Below are 15,397 nucleotides of genomic sequence, written 5' to 3' on the forward strand. Positions count from 1 at the left end.
AAAAAGCCAGTCTTGTTGTTCATCACAGTTTTAGCAAAAAATTCATAAATAACATTGCCACCTTGTTTGTACTCATAATAGCCAACAGAAAGAATCGCCATCAAAGTTATTGCACTTTCAGCTCACAGAGACTCCAGACTAACAACTTCTGAGAAGTTATATGAGGTGCAACTTTTTTCATGAGCCCATAAGCAAAAAATTAGAGGCGCTGGGTAAATTTTTGATCAGAAATGTCGTGTACTGAAGGTCCTTCTAGGTGCTCTTGGCCCAGTCAAACTTGCCAGCAGCCCACAGGCCCATGAAACACACCCTGGAGCGGAGATTAGTCCTGCATGCCAGCATCTCAGAGCAGCTGTCCTGAACTAACCACACCTCTTCTCTGGACACTTATAAACAATATACCAGCCCTGTGACCGGAAGGTCGCCGGTTTGATCCCTGAGTTGACAGTATGTAACTAAAGTGCCCTTGAGCAAGACACCTAACCCCCAACGGCTCCCCGGGCACCGTGGATAGGGCTGCCCACTGCTCTGGGCAAGTGTGCTCACTGCCCCCTAGTGTGTGTGTGTTCACTAGTGTGTATGTGGTGTTTCACTTCACGGATGGGTTAAATGCGGAGTTGGAATTTCCCCGTTGTGGGACTAATAAGGGTCATCTAATCTAATCTAATCTAAAAGTAAGTTGAGAAACTCTGCGACTCTCTCCAACATAATTTGGAGCCACAGTTTTAGAAATGACAAAGAATTTAGTTTATAAAATAACAGAATCCACTGCCTTGGATGTCCAACAGTTTTCTGATGTTGAGGATGTTGTATTGATTTCACGGCACATAATGTAATATTTTTAGTGAGCTTATTTTATATAAACTGTATTTATTAAGTGGTTTTTGGCCAACAACAGTAACTATAGGAGGTCAATTCAGCCAAAACAGAAATTTTAATTAAAACAATGAAATTGCCACTTCTTTTTGTACATATCCGCACAAATATCCTGTCAAAATTGAAAATGAAATGAAATATCTACATTTGCAATTGAATTTTTTTCACGTAAGCACGAGTCATTTGTGAGCAACATAAAAATAAATTTAAAACTGCGTTATTTTTGTCATTATTCTGGTATTTTATGGCCACTTTTAAAATGGAAAAGCTAGCAGAGAAAAGAAAATCCTATCCAATCCTTTGGCTCTGCCTTTTCTTCATGGAATGCGCAATGTGTGTTAAAACTAAAATCAAAATGCAATGTTGACATTCTTATTTCTTTATCATAGCAATCGTCTGGTTATCTGATAAAGAACAAAAATGTGAAATAGAGAAATCAACAGTGAAGTGACAGTTTGCGATTCATTTTTTGGCGTGGACGAGCTTTAAGTGTCAGATTAAAAAGGCAAATGCAAACGAACCTCGGCGCCACCTGCTGGAGATTTACTTTTCATTTCTCACTTTGCTTTTTCGTTTTCAAGTTGACCAACATGAATCAAATGTAAATGAATTTAACCTTGGCAACCTAAAAAACGCACTTCGTCCTGTTCTTTACTTCATAGCGTTCATATTCTTCATAAGCTCCATTCAGAAGCTGGGCGTCGTGTGAGGCTGTAGCTCTTCTCTCCAGTCTAATAGACGGTGACGTCATTTTAAACCCTTATAACAAAAGAAGCTGAACTTTGTTTTTCTACTGAAAGTCGACCCGTTTTTCCCCAAATCTGACTACTGGATCTACTGGAATTTGCACAAAAAACGCTGGTAGAAAAAAAAGGTTATGCAAACAAAGAGCAGAGCAACCGCATTTGACTATCTCCTGGAATTCGCAGTAATAACTCTACGTGGAATAAACGGTTATGCAAATGAAAAGCAGAGGAACATTGTTTCAATGTCTCCTGGAATTCACACTAGTAAAGTCAGGTAGACGCCTATGCAAATGAAAAGCAGCAGAAAGGGAAGTAGGAGAGGCCCACAGCCAGGCTTGGCACCTCCATATCAACTCGAGGGCCAAAGTACGAAGGGTGGACACTCGATGTGAAAGTCAATGAGAAATTACAATGAATAATTATGAGAGTGATTCAGCAACTTCACACACAAACACACCCTGCTAATTAAAGTAATATGTACAACAAATCTAGAAAAGTACCTCCTGCATCTACATCAACTCCCTGGAACAACCGATGGTTCTAAACGCACTCGGTCATGTTCTTCATAACGTTCATACTCCATAAGCTCCATTCAGAAGCTGGGCGTCGTGTGAGGCTGTAGCTCTTCTCTCCAGTCTAATAGACGGTGACGTCATTTTAAACCCTTATAATAAAAGAAGCTGAACTTTGTTTTTCTACTGAAAGTCGACCCGTTTTTCCCCAAATCTGGGCTCTAAACTATAAACAGACGGCGTCTCTTCAGTGATCTGCTCTGGAAACATCACTTTTAGAGAACAACACAAAGAGCGTCAGAGATTTTTGGCCTTCAGCAGTGAATTATAAGCATGTAGTGATATGTGGAGATCATGAAACACATGCTCTGCTCTGTATTTGCTCACAAACTCAGATGGACCAACCAAAAACCCTGGAGAACAAGACGTTAAAGCAACAAGAAATCTGTTGGACATTATGCCACTGAACTGAAATACAGCATTTTCCTAAATTAGTCATTAGGTAGAGGCTAACATCAGACACACGGTCAGTTACACAGAATTACAGTGGAAACAATGAACAGCATGACTACATAAGAAGACTGAGTCACAGATAATTACCACACGGAATATAATCCCGGTTTTTGAGTAAGTCTGGAGTTATTACTTTCCCTTTGCTGTACTTTTCAAATGCAATTATATTTTGTACATTTTACATTCATTTACAAAAACATGGCATTTTCTTTCCACAGAACAAGAACAAGATTCACGGCCTAATAAAACAGGCTTGTGCCAGTAACAGAACCCTTATATGGATACCCACGTGGAAAATATCTGTGGTTAAACTGTTAAGCTGGGTTTACTTTTCAAGTTTCAACTCACATTCTGTTCTAGTGTTTGCACCTAGTTCGAAATGAAGGTTCTGTCCAGGCACATTTTCAGTTCATCAAGTTACAAACAGTGTAGATGTTCCCTCAAAGGTTCTACAGTGGGTTTAAGGTCTGATTGTGGAGCTTAAATCAGTTCCTCCAGGTGAAAAGTTGGTGTTTGTTCCTTTTCATAACCGAATGTTTTAAAACAGAGCAGTAGAGTAAAAGCCTGGAGGCGAGGCGAGGCGGGGTGTGTGGAGTCAGTCCAGCTTAGAACAGATCATCTCAGTGGATTATGGTTCAGTTATGTTCCCTGACTGAAGGGACTGAGATGGAGCCCTATAGGTCCCACCCCAGTGACACGAGGGATGTGGTACAATATAACTTAGTACCTTTTTCACACTCTCATTGATTAACAAAATAGCACCTTCTTAATGCCTTAAACGAGGCTGGTGGGAATCATTTGGCATTTATTAAATGGTTTCTATAATTAACACGTCAGAGCACTTTCTGCACAGCGGTAAAATTTCATGGATCACTTCTGAAATTTAATGTGGGCTTTTTTCCCCACGTTTCAAAGCCTTTGTGCAGATTGCTGCACTCTGAACAAAGCGGTTTGGTCAAAGTTGGCTTGTCTGTCGCTGGTTGCCATGACTACCATTTGTAATAGTTTACCGTTCTGAGAGTGCCGGCCAGCTCTGCCCTCCAGCCAGGCAACACAAAGCCGAGCGCGGAGCGGCAGAATGAATCTGTGTCATATTCAGCTTATCTACAGCACACGAGCGTCCGCTTTGCTGACTGTGCAACAGCAGGACTTCTTCAAAGGACCCATATCACAGTGGATATTCATCACCTGCTTGAGATAAAAGTGTTTGATGTATGTAAAGGCTTTACGTAGCAAAATGTACCGTTCACCCTCCAATCCGCACTAGGGGCGCACCCATATGATACTCAGTATTGGTATCAGTCTCATACTAGCCTAATTCTATGGACAGTCGAGGTCAGGGAACCGGCCCTGTGACCGGAAGGTCGCCGGTTCGAGCCCCAGCACTGAGAGCACATGACTGAGGTGTCCTTGAGCAAGACACCTAACCTCCAACTGCTCCCCGGGCACTGCGGATTAGGCTGCCCACCGCTCCGGGCAAGTGTGCTCACTGCTCCCTACTGTGTGTGCTCACTGGTGTGTATGTGGTGTCTCACTTCACGGACGGGTTAAATGCGGAGGTGAAATTTCCCCGTTTGTGGGACTAATGAGCATCAATTAAAATCACTGGATCGGATATTGGACGAAAAAAAAGTATCAATCGATATGATCCATTAGCTTAGTGTTTGAATGGTGCTGACCAAACAAAATGCTGCTAGAAGTTCTGCATAAAAGTTTATATATATTAAAAAAAAACGTGGGCTATGTGTATTTCTTCCATTATGAGAGTAGAATATCTGTTTCCCCAATAGAGCATGATGGTTTAGCAGGGGTTAAGCAGATAACTGTATTATTAACAGCTTAGTTGTTTAAGAGAGGGAAAAGACGGCATCGGATTGGTGCAGGCATCGGAAAATACTCAATGTCGCCATATCAGTGTCGGTATAGGACAAAAATGTGGTATCAGGTCATCCATAGTCCATATCATCCATATATAGAAAGTAAACTAATGCAAGAGTTTGAACGGCTCTGGTCAAATGACATGTTCTGTTCATTTTATCTTGAATAGGGAACAAACAGAATTATATACGTGGAATATGGAATATTCCACAACTGTTGCACAGGCCACATTTTATGTTTTATTTCCCCCCTGATGTGTTCAATTCAGCTAATAAACAACAGTTGTTCATTAAAATGTGCAGACGTGTTCTCCGTAGAGAGTGTTATTAAATTATTTTCACATCGAAAATCAAAGCAAAAGTGACCAGGCCACCCGCACACCACCGTATATCTGCCCATTCAACCAACAGCAGTTTAGCCCCTCCCACTCACACTAAAATTACAAGGAGTGTTTCAGCCTGGATTTTTTTCTGAATGAGGCACAATAGAGGACAGCCAATCAGAGGAGAACTCATTTACATACAGTTGAAGTCGTATGTTTACATTTACTTTAAAATTCCTGACATTTAATCCCAGTATTCCCTCTTTTAGGATCACTCCTGTATCTTAAATATATAAAATGGCAGAATAATGATAGAAACAATGATTTATTTCACCGTTTGTTTCTTTCATCGTATTTCCAGTGGCTTAGGTTCACATTACCTGGTTGAAGTGTCACAAATCAGATTTTCTGCTCTAATGTGACTCAGATCTGATGTTTTCAGGGCTGTGTGGACACATTTACATCTACAGCGTTTAGCAGACGCTCTTATCCAGAGTGACGTACCAGAAGAGCTTCGTCTGTCTAGAGAAAGTAGCTTTGATAGTTACCAGTAGGTTAGAGAGAAAGACGGTCCTGAGCTCAGATACTGATAGAAACAAAAGTCAGTGTAGATACAGAGAGGAAAGGAGCAGAGCTGAACACAGAACTCTGTGCCATGCAATGCAATAAACTACAATACAGAGTGCAATAAAATATGATATATAAGTGCAGCACAATATATTGCAATCAATACTTAATTCAGTGCTGATTTAAGTGCTGTGTGAAGAGACGGTCTTCAGTCTGCGTCTGAAGACAGTGAGAGACTCTGCTGTACAGACAGCCAGTGGGAGGTCATTCCTCCTCTTGGGCTCCAGTACAGAGAACAGTCTCCACGCTTGTCTTCCACACGCCTTGAAGGATGGCGGGTGAAGCCGAGCTGCACTCGAAGCTTGAAAGGCTCGTGGTCCAGTTTGAGATTTCACCATTGCCATCAAGTCGGTAGGGGCTGGTCCATTTCTGGCTTTGTAGGCCAGCATTAGGGTCTTAAACCTGATGCAGCTACAGGAAGCCAGTGAGGGGAGCGCAGCAGTGGGGTGACAAATCTGATCTTCTCAAATCAGACCTGAGCCACTTTCATATGTGGTCCTAGATCGGACACGTATCCGATTCGTGGCCATGCGACCTTAATGTGACGCTCAGATCGGAATTCATGTCATTTAGCGTTACCACGGCAATGGCGCCGAACAGACCTTAAAGCCTGTAAACGGTGGAAAAGCAGCTCGTCTCACCTTTTTCTCCTCCGTCTGGCTCTAATAATGAAGCTGAGAGCTGATCAGAGTTAATGATCTTCTCAGCGAAGCTCGTTCTGCTCGTTAGTTTGTGCTGATGATGCAGTGATTCAGTCACGTGACGTCACTGAGTAGGAGGAGCTCATGAAGGTCATTTCAGGCCAGTTCATTACATTAATGACCGATTTGAGTCACTGACCTAAACGAGTGTGAACCGTCGAGTCAGAGAGATCGGATTTGAGCAATGAGGCTTTTAATGTGAAAGTAGGTTTAGATGTTTACATACACACAGTTAGTATTTGGTAGCATTGACTTTAAAATTGCTTAACTTGGGGCAGTCATGGGCTGGAGGTCAGGGAACCAGCCTCGTGACCGGAAGGTTGCCGGTTCGCTCCCCAGAGCCGACAGCACGAGACTGAGGTGTCCTTGAGCAAGACACCTAACCCCCAACTGCTCCCCGGGCGCTGCGGATTGGGCTGCCCACCGCTCCAGACAAGTGTGCTCACTGCCCCCTAGTGTGTGTGTGCTCACTAGTGTGTATGTGGTGTTTCACTGCATGGATGGGTTAAATGCGGAGGTGAAATTTCCCCGTTGTGGGACTAATAAGGGTCTCATAATAATAACTTGGGTTAAACGCCTCTTACAATAAGCTGCTGAAGCTTTGGGCTTGAAGTCAGAGCTTTATGATGGCCACTCCCTACCTGTCCATTTGGAAGACCTGGCTGATGTCTTCTATTATGTGCACCAGTCCCTCCTGCAGCAAAGCACCCCCACAACACGATGCTGCCACCCCCATGCTTCACGGTTGGGATGGTGTTCTTTGGCTGGCAAGTTTCCCCCTTTTTCCTCCGTATATAAAGATGGTCATTATGGGCAAACAGTTCCGTTTTTTTTGTTTTTTTTTCAGAAGACATTTCTCATAAATTTAAGATCTTTTAAGAAATTTAAGGTCCGAATTGCAGTCGTAACCTGTAGCCTGGGCGGCACGGTGGCGTGGTGGGTAGCGCTGTCACCTCACAGTAAGGAGGGTCTGGGTTCGATTCCCCGGCCGGGGTCCTCTCTGTGTGGAGTTTGCATGTTCTCCCCGTGTCTGCGTGGGTTTCCTCCGGGTTCTCCGGTTTCCTCCCACAGTCCAAAGACATGCAGTCAGGCCAATTGGACATGCTAAATTGCCCCTAGGTGTGAGTGACTGTCTGTCTGCCCTGCAATGGACTGGCGACCTGTCCAGGGTGTATCCCACCTTTTTTAAGGTGTTTTTGGAGCAGTGGCTTCTTCTGTGCTGAGCGACCTTTCGGGTCATGTTGATATAGGACACATTTTACTGCTGATATAAATACTTTTGGAGCCATTTCCTCCAGCATCTTCACAAGACCGTTGGCTGTTTTTCTGCCTTTATTTGGATTTTCTGCACCAAAACACGTTCAAGTGCGTCTCCTTCCTGAACGGTGTGTTGGCTGTGGTCCCATGGTGTTTACACTCGCACGTTAACGTTTGAACAGATGAATGTGGCACCAGGAATGTGGTCAGGTGTTTGAAAATTGCTCTAAAGGATGTTCCAGACTTGTGGAGTTCCACAGCTCTTTTTCTGATGTCTTGGCTGACTTTCCCATGATGTCATGCAAAGAAGCCAGTAGGCCCTGAAATACTGCCACAGCTCCACATACCGTTCATTCAGATGATGCCAACTAACCTATCAGAAACCTTTAAAGCCATGAAATCATTTTCTGGAATTTTCCAAGCTATTTAAAGTCACAGTCAGCTTGGTGTATGTAAACGTCTGACCCACTGGAATTTTGTGAATAGTTCATTATTAGTGAAATAATCTGTTTGTAAGCAATTTTTTTGGAAAAAAATGTTTGTGTCGTGCGCAACACAGACATCCTAAACACACTGCTAAAACTATATTGTTGACATGAAATCTGTGGAGGGGATAAATGAGTTTTAATGGTCTAAGTGTATGTAAACATATGACTGGAACTGTATATCAGTCTTAAAGGCACAGCCTGTTTAACTGTAAGGGATAAAAAGAGTGGAAAAAGGTGGAGAATCAGGATCAGGCATCACATCATGACCACCTCCTTGTTTCTACACTCACTGTCCACTTTATCAGCTCCACTGACTGTATAGCTGCACTCTGTAGTTCTACAGTTACAGACTGTAGTCCATCTGTTTCTCTGATACTCTGTTACCCTGTTCTTCAGTGGTCAGGACCCCCATGGACCCTCACAGAGAAGGTGCTGTTTGGGTGGTGGGTCATTCTCAGCACTGCAGTAACACTGACGTGGTGGTGGTGGTGTGTTAGTGTGTGTTGCGCTGGTATGAGTGGATCAGACACAGCAGTGCTGCTGGAGTTTTTAAACACTGTGTCCACTCACTGTCCACTCTGTTAGACACTCCTACCTCATCGGTCCACCTTGTAGATGTAAAGTCAGAGACGACAGCTCATCTGCTGCTGCACAGTTTGTGTTGGTCATCCTCTAGTCCTTCATCAGTGGTCACAGGACGCTGCCCACAGGACGCTGTTAGCTGGATATTTTTGGTTGGTGGACTGTTCTCAGTCCAGCAGCGACACTGAGGTGTTTAAAAACTCCAGCAGCACTGCTGTGTCTGATCCACTCGCACTAGCACAACACAGATGGACTACAGTCTGTAACTGTAGAACTACAGAGTGCAGCTATACAGTAAGTGGAGCTGATAAAGTGGACAGTGAGTGTAGAAACAAGGAGGTGCTCATAATCTCATGCCTAATCAGTGTAAGTGGACAGTAAACATGCAGAATATGGACTGGCATGTCTGTTTTTTTTCATTTGACTAATGTGTGGTTGGTATGAGTGATATAAATATATCCCTCCTCTGTCACGCTGCTTTTCCTGAACCAACAATACACAGATTAGTAGTCTACTGAGATCGTTCTGGCCTGTACCATTCAGTAAAACCAGAAATGAGGACAGACTGACGGCTCTTACAGCCAGGTACACTTAAAAAACACTGCTAATCCACTGAGGCTCATTCGTGCAACTTGCAATGCCTTTCTGTATCCCTGCTTTTTTTAACTCGTTAAATTAAACTGATTAAATCAGGGTCAGTGGACAGCAGAAATGTCCCTTGATTAAAAAAAAATCTTTTTGCAGAGTTTGCTGAGTAATTCACTGAAATAAATCAACTAAATATGTTATTTCCATGTAAATCAAATGCATTCCAAAACAATTATTAAGCACATCTTATTTAAAAGCTCCTAAACTAAAAGCCAAGACTGTTATGTAATTAGTTTTATCCATGTGGAAATGATGCACTCTTCTCAGTGTGTTCATCATCTTTTAATCCACATCATCGTGAAACATTGAAACTTTACTTAACATCAGGTAAATTCAGTGCAGTGCTTTTTTTCAGTGTAACAGCAAAAGTTAATGTAATCTTGTTGTTTTTCAGTTTTGGGCATTATTTGAAAATGTCTGTTGTTCTTTACGTTGTGTATAAATTTCATGATGAACGGACCAAAAGAAACGGCCCAAAATGCCTTGGAAAGACGTCCGGTTCCATTGACTTACATTAAAAGTACTAAAAGTAGGTTTTTTCCTCCTCCTGTAAAGTCGATTTTGGAGGTTTTCTTCCAACAACGGTGATATATAATTCCCTAATTTTGACTCACTCACAATCTTTCACCATCTGAATTTCAGGTGAACGTACATTCAGAATGCTATTGTTGAGATGGCTCTTCAATAGTGACCGACTAGCTGTGCCTTCTGACTAATCTGAATACCTGAATATTCATGAGTTAATGAACGGGACAAAAATCAGAAGTCACCGTGATACCAAAATAATGATAAACAGAGTAAACCGGTGCACTGAGCTATAAAATTCAGTAGAAAAATGACATTTTTGCAGGTGTGGACTGTCAAAATGTCTTGTTTCTCGTAACTTTTTGAGTAACGGAGCCTGTCGTGAAAGATCTGATGAGCTCCTCTTTTCGGTACCTTTTAATCCACATCATGGCAAAACCTTCAGGTAGAAATGGTTAAAATTGCAAGCTTTGCTTTCGGCACTATACTGTGTCAAAAGAATCAGCAGACGGTGATTTCAGTGCTATCTGAGGAACCGTAGCGATGCAGCGGTGAGTTATTTTTAGTAAGGCAATACGAAGTAGAGTTAATCTCTTTCTCTTACCTTAATTCACAAGACAACAGAGAGAGAGAAAGAATGTGCGCTTGGATCACTCCTGAAATCTCCTCTGAGCCCAGCGATCTGACCATCTCTGAAATCCTGCTGACTGGCAGACGCAGCTAATCTGACTGCTCATTACTAATGAGTGCCTGTTCATTTCCCATCTCACATGCTCGTGCACACAGCTCACCTGTCCAGTCACATGCTTTTCTTGTAGTTACTGGGCGTGTGCATGTGTGTGTGTGTGTGTGTGTGTGTGTGAGAGAGAGAGAGAGGCTGCCTATTGTGTTCTTTTTGCCTGTGGCGAGGAGGAAGAGCAGGATCAGTGCTGGGCCTCTTGAAATTCTTTCAAATAAAAGTCTCTCATGGCTCCAAACGCTTTCCCGTCAGAGACACAGTGCTGGTACTACCAGGTCTGCATGATAATATTGGGTTAATATCAGCAATAAAGGAGGGAGATGTCAACATAATACCACATACCGGTAGGGCTGGGAAATATGAATTGAATTCAGAACCATCAGCCAACTTCGCACACTGTGGAATCAGACCTCCGCATTTAACCCGTCCACGCAGTGAAACACCCACATACATGCACACTAGTGAACACATCCACTAGGGGGCAGTGAGCACACTTGCCCAGAGCGGTGGGCAGCCCTATCCACAGCGCCCGGGGAGCAATCGCGGGTTAGGTGTCTTGCTCAAGGTCACCTCAGTCAGAGTGCAAATATTGGGATGGCTCTTAAATACTCAATGACTAGGGTTGCACCTTCTAATTTTGATACCTGAATATTCATGAGTTTATGAACGGGACAAAAATCTGTCACTGTGAGTAAACCGGTGCACTGAGCTCTAAAATTCAGTAGAAAAATGACATTTTTGCAGGTGTCTCGTCAGAACGTCTTGTTTTTCGTAACTCTTTGAGCCGTGAAAGAGCTGATGAGCGAACGCTGATACTAGATCTAATAAGTGTGTCTTAATTCAGGGACAGTCAGCTCTACGGCGAATTTCCTGCCTGCGTCACAGCACCGCTGTTCCCGGCATTACCGGTGCATCACGAAATGCCGCTCTTGTCAAGTTCTTTTAGTTAATTATTTAAAGACGGAGCCAAAAACTTTGATTTTTATTTTTTCACTTATTGGCGCTGGAGATGCTTCACCACCAGCTACTGATGAGATTGGACTTTTTTAAAAGATACTTTGTATCATTAACTATTCACTTCAGTTTAAACCCAATAACTTATAACCTCAGGATATGTTGGCTGGCAAAGGATCCACCAATTGGATCCTTCGTTGCCATGGAAAAGGACACGTTTGAAGGAGCCTCTCGAAATGGGACAGCCACATGACGCAAGCAGCTTTCAAATGCAGCCTCCGAAGGATGCAGCCCCTGAATTGGGACGCAGCCCCTGAATTGGGACGCAGCCACTGGGTGCAGTGATGCTATTCTGTGAACATCGAGAACAAATAAATATTTTTTTGTGTGTTTTTAGCTTTGTTTTATTTTTGACTTTAGGTAACAGCTGCTAGTTTAGCCTAGTTTCAGCCTCGTGTACTTAACAGTGTGTCCTTGGCGTCCCACTCACATCAAGCCATTCGAGTTTAGTTGCAGGAAACATACGTACTTAATCTTGCATATAAGTAAAACTGCTGTCCTTTAAAGCCCTGATAAATAGTTTCACTGACTATTCATTCTGCCTGTATATTTTCTTTCTGACTGTCCACTAGAGCTGGGCGATATGGCCAAAAATGCTGTCATGATGAACAAAATTCATATCGGTCGGAATCGATACATATCGCGATAAATGTCAAATCGTTATTTCTTTCAGGTTTGAAGGCTGATTTTTGCTCCCGGGAGGTTAATCGCTGTTTTAAACCATCCTTTATGGTCAGACCACGACAAACACTCACCAACCAGTGGAACATCTCACAGATCTGTCATGGGACGGTGGGAGAAAGTTTCTGGTTGGCTGTTTTTACCAGCTGGAAAAGCACAGCTGCAGTTTTTGTAATAGTCGTACTTTAAAAAAGGATTAAAAGCGGATTATTTTTAGCCGTCTGGTGATGAGAGCTCAGCTGTCCGGTTACAAACACTAAACAAGTGGCCAGAAACAGCTGAACTGTTTCGTTTCTCAACGTCCACTTAGTACAGACAGTGAAAGTTTAGCTGGCTCGGTACGTCAGTGATTGTCTGATCTACAGCATCATCAGTTTGTGTTGTGCAAGTGACGTAGTTGCTTCAAGCTAGCCAGCTGCTGAAAACAGCTGGCCTGGAGAGATGGCATTCTCCCGCTTTCCAGTGCCTCACAGCTTCCTCCGTTTAAATCAGGGCTGTAACTGCATGAACCCACTTCTTTCTTTGCTTTCGGTGCTGCAGTTGTGAGGAGCAGATGTGATTTAACGCTGCTAAAGCTCGTTAGGATGTTAGTACAGAGGTGAGTTCACTGTAGGACAGGACGGTTACGCCACTGACCTCGTCACTCAGACTCAGACTCACAGGAGAACAGATCACCGGTCGCTCCTCTCAAACAGGGAATGTATAACTCCACATTTCAGACGATGCTAAAGACTCAGTTCACTCGTCACCCTCTGGCTCCCTAATGTCAAAAATCACAGAAGAGCGCCCTCTCCTGGCGACAGCAGAGTAGTCACTTTCCTTGCAGTAGAAAACGCCACAGGGCTGATCGCTAAACTGAAGAATGGTCTATTGTATCGAAAATTTATCAAGCCTTTCTGATCGCTCTATTGAGGAAAAGTTATATCGCGATAATTATCGTAATCATTGTACCGCCCAGCCCTACTGTCCACTAGAGAACTTAGCAAATACCCAATATAAGCATTTGAATACAGTTAACGAGGCAGAATGCACATCGCCACTAAAGGCCCATGTGCATCTCTCATCAAACGGATGTGGTGTGAAACCACTCAGGGCAGTTTTCAGTATTTGACTGAGTAACAGCGCAAGCTGAACAGGAAGGAAGAAAATGTGAACACATTATTTATCCATTGTTGATACTGGAAGATATCAGATCCAGCAGGCAGAACAGAAAATCCAGTTAAGCCCAGATTAAATCTCTCTGACTGGTTGATTAATGGCCAGGTTGGCTGTTCCCAATCGCCAGGATTATTCACACACACTGATTATTTGTGTGAGCCCAAGTGAAGTTTGTTAGATGACGTTGTGTCAACCTGACTGTAGAGAAAAGGTGGACGATGTGATATCACTGTTAGGTCCGTATCAATAGGTTTTCCTTGGTATATATCGCTGTTGTCGGAATACAAAACCTTGTATCTCCATTTTTGTCGTTTTCCAGTTTTTGACAGAAGTTAATATAAAAAGCTCCGGTTCCATTGACTTACATTAAAAGTAAAGCAGGTTTTTTTTTTCCTTCTCCTGTAATGTTAGCATTTTGGAGATACGAGGTTTTCTTCAGACAACAGCCATATGGTTGCTATCATCAGCTGCATGTTTCCCCACAAAGTGAGCATAATTAGAACAACCAAGCAAAGGAGCTTTACAGAACAATCAGCATTACGGAAAGAAAAAGAAAAGAGAAAATCCGGGTCCGAGCCCCCATGAGCATCGCCAGGAAGAACTCCCTAAGAGCAAGAGGATGAAACCTTAAGAGGAACCAAGACTCAGAAGAGGAACCCGTCCTCCTCTGGTCCTACACTGGATTTGGTGTAGCACAGTACAGAACCACTGTAGTAATAGTTCTGAATTGTGATACTTACGTTTACAGAAGAATTACACTTGAAACACGTTAGATTTACAATGCATTCATATTTTAAAATAAAACAATGTTATTTGAACAATTTCACCGTCTTGAGCCTCAATCTAACAACACTGGCTTTTAAATCAATCATCTAGAACTCCAAGCACCACAGATGAGCTCGTCCTCACAGTCGTGTGTGAAGGCTGAGGCCGTATTTTGAGGTAAGAAAACTTTTTAACTGTAATAATCTCTACATGACTATGCAATATATGATTTAAATGACAAAGAAAACATCCATCCATCCATCCATCCATCCATTTTCCAAGCCGCTTCTCCGTCAGGGTCGCGGGGGGGTGCTGGAGCCTATCCCAGCAGTCTTCGGGCGGAAGGCAGGATACACCCTGGACAGGTCGCCAGTCCATCACAGGGCAGACACACAGACAGTCACTCACACACTCACACCTAGGGGCAATTTAGCACATCCAATTGGCCTGACTGCATGTCTTTGGACCGTGGGAGGAAACCGGAGAACCCGGAGGAAACCCACGCAGACACGGGGAGAACATGCAGACTCCACACAGAGAGGTCCCCGGTCACCCGGCCGGGGAATCGAACCCAGGCCCTCCTCGCTGTGAGGCGACAGCGCTACCCACCACGCCACCGTGCCGCCACAAAGAAAACAAATATTATAAAATATATAATAAAAGTCCCCCAGGCGTCGTGTCATTGGTGACAAAAATCTCTTATTTTGAAATAAAAGTCACACCGATGACGTCACTCGACCCCCTTTGACCTGTTTTCTGAGGATCTATGGAGAAAAGCTCATGGTGAGTCCACTGTGTCTCTCAGTTCTCAGAGATCTTCTCATTCAGCTCATGATCTCATATGGAGCTTCTAGCTGACGTCACTGGTGTGACTGACTTTATTCTGAGGTCACTGTGAAAAAAAAATTCCATATTTTAGTGGACGTTCCCTGATGGACAGCGTGTGGTTTGATATTCTGTAAAATGCATTGATCATTAAAAACGTCTCTGGTGTTTCCTTTATTATGAGGAACACCGATGACGATCGGTCACACCAGTGACTCCTATGGAGAGACGGAGAAGTGGACGCTTCTGTAGAATGACTTACATCTTTGGGCATTCGTGGGCTGGAGGTTAGGGAACCAGCCTCGTGACCGGAAGGTCGCCGGTTTGATTCCCAGAGCCGACACCTAACTCCCAACTGCTCCCCGGGCGCTGCGGACTGGGCTGCCCACCGCTCCAGGCAAGTGTGCTCACTGCCCCCTAGTGTGTATGTGGTGTTTCACTTCACGGATGGGTTAAATGCGGAGGTGGAATTTCCCCGTTGTGGGACTAATAAGGGTCACTTAATCTAATCTTTGCCATGTTGCCCACTCCTACCATACA

At 43.5% G+C, this 15,397-nt stretch overlaps 1 protein-coding gene across 3 annotated transcripts in view; it reads right to left on the bottom strand.

Annotated features, from left to right (window-relative positions):
• The window catches only part of slco4a1 (solute carrier organic anion transporter family, member 4A1), a 75,983-nt gene that overhangs the window by 34,155 nt on the left and 26,431 nt on the right, over nt 1-15,397 (bottom strand). The window contains exon 1 of one of the 3 annotated variants that reach the window (XM_017700958.2): nt 10,280-10,468. The exons of the other annotated variants lie outside the window; for them this stretch is intronic. The gene's annotated coding sequence lies outside the window, so the exon portion shown is untranslated. Of the gene's footprint in view, nt 1-10,279; nt 10,469-15,397 lie in introns of those variants that run through there. 3 annotated transcript variants of the gene reach the window in all.

The sequence above is a fragment of the Pygocentrus nattereri genome, chromosome 9, assembly GCF_015220715.1.
Source record: "Pygocentrus nattereri isolate fPygNat1 chromosome 9, fPygNat1.pri, whole genome shotgun sequence".
In the NCBI taxonomy this organism is placed as follows: Eukaryota; Metazoa; Chordata; class Actinopteri; order Characiformes; family Serrasalmidae; genus Pygocentrus; species Pygocentrus nattereri.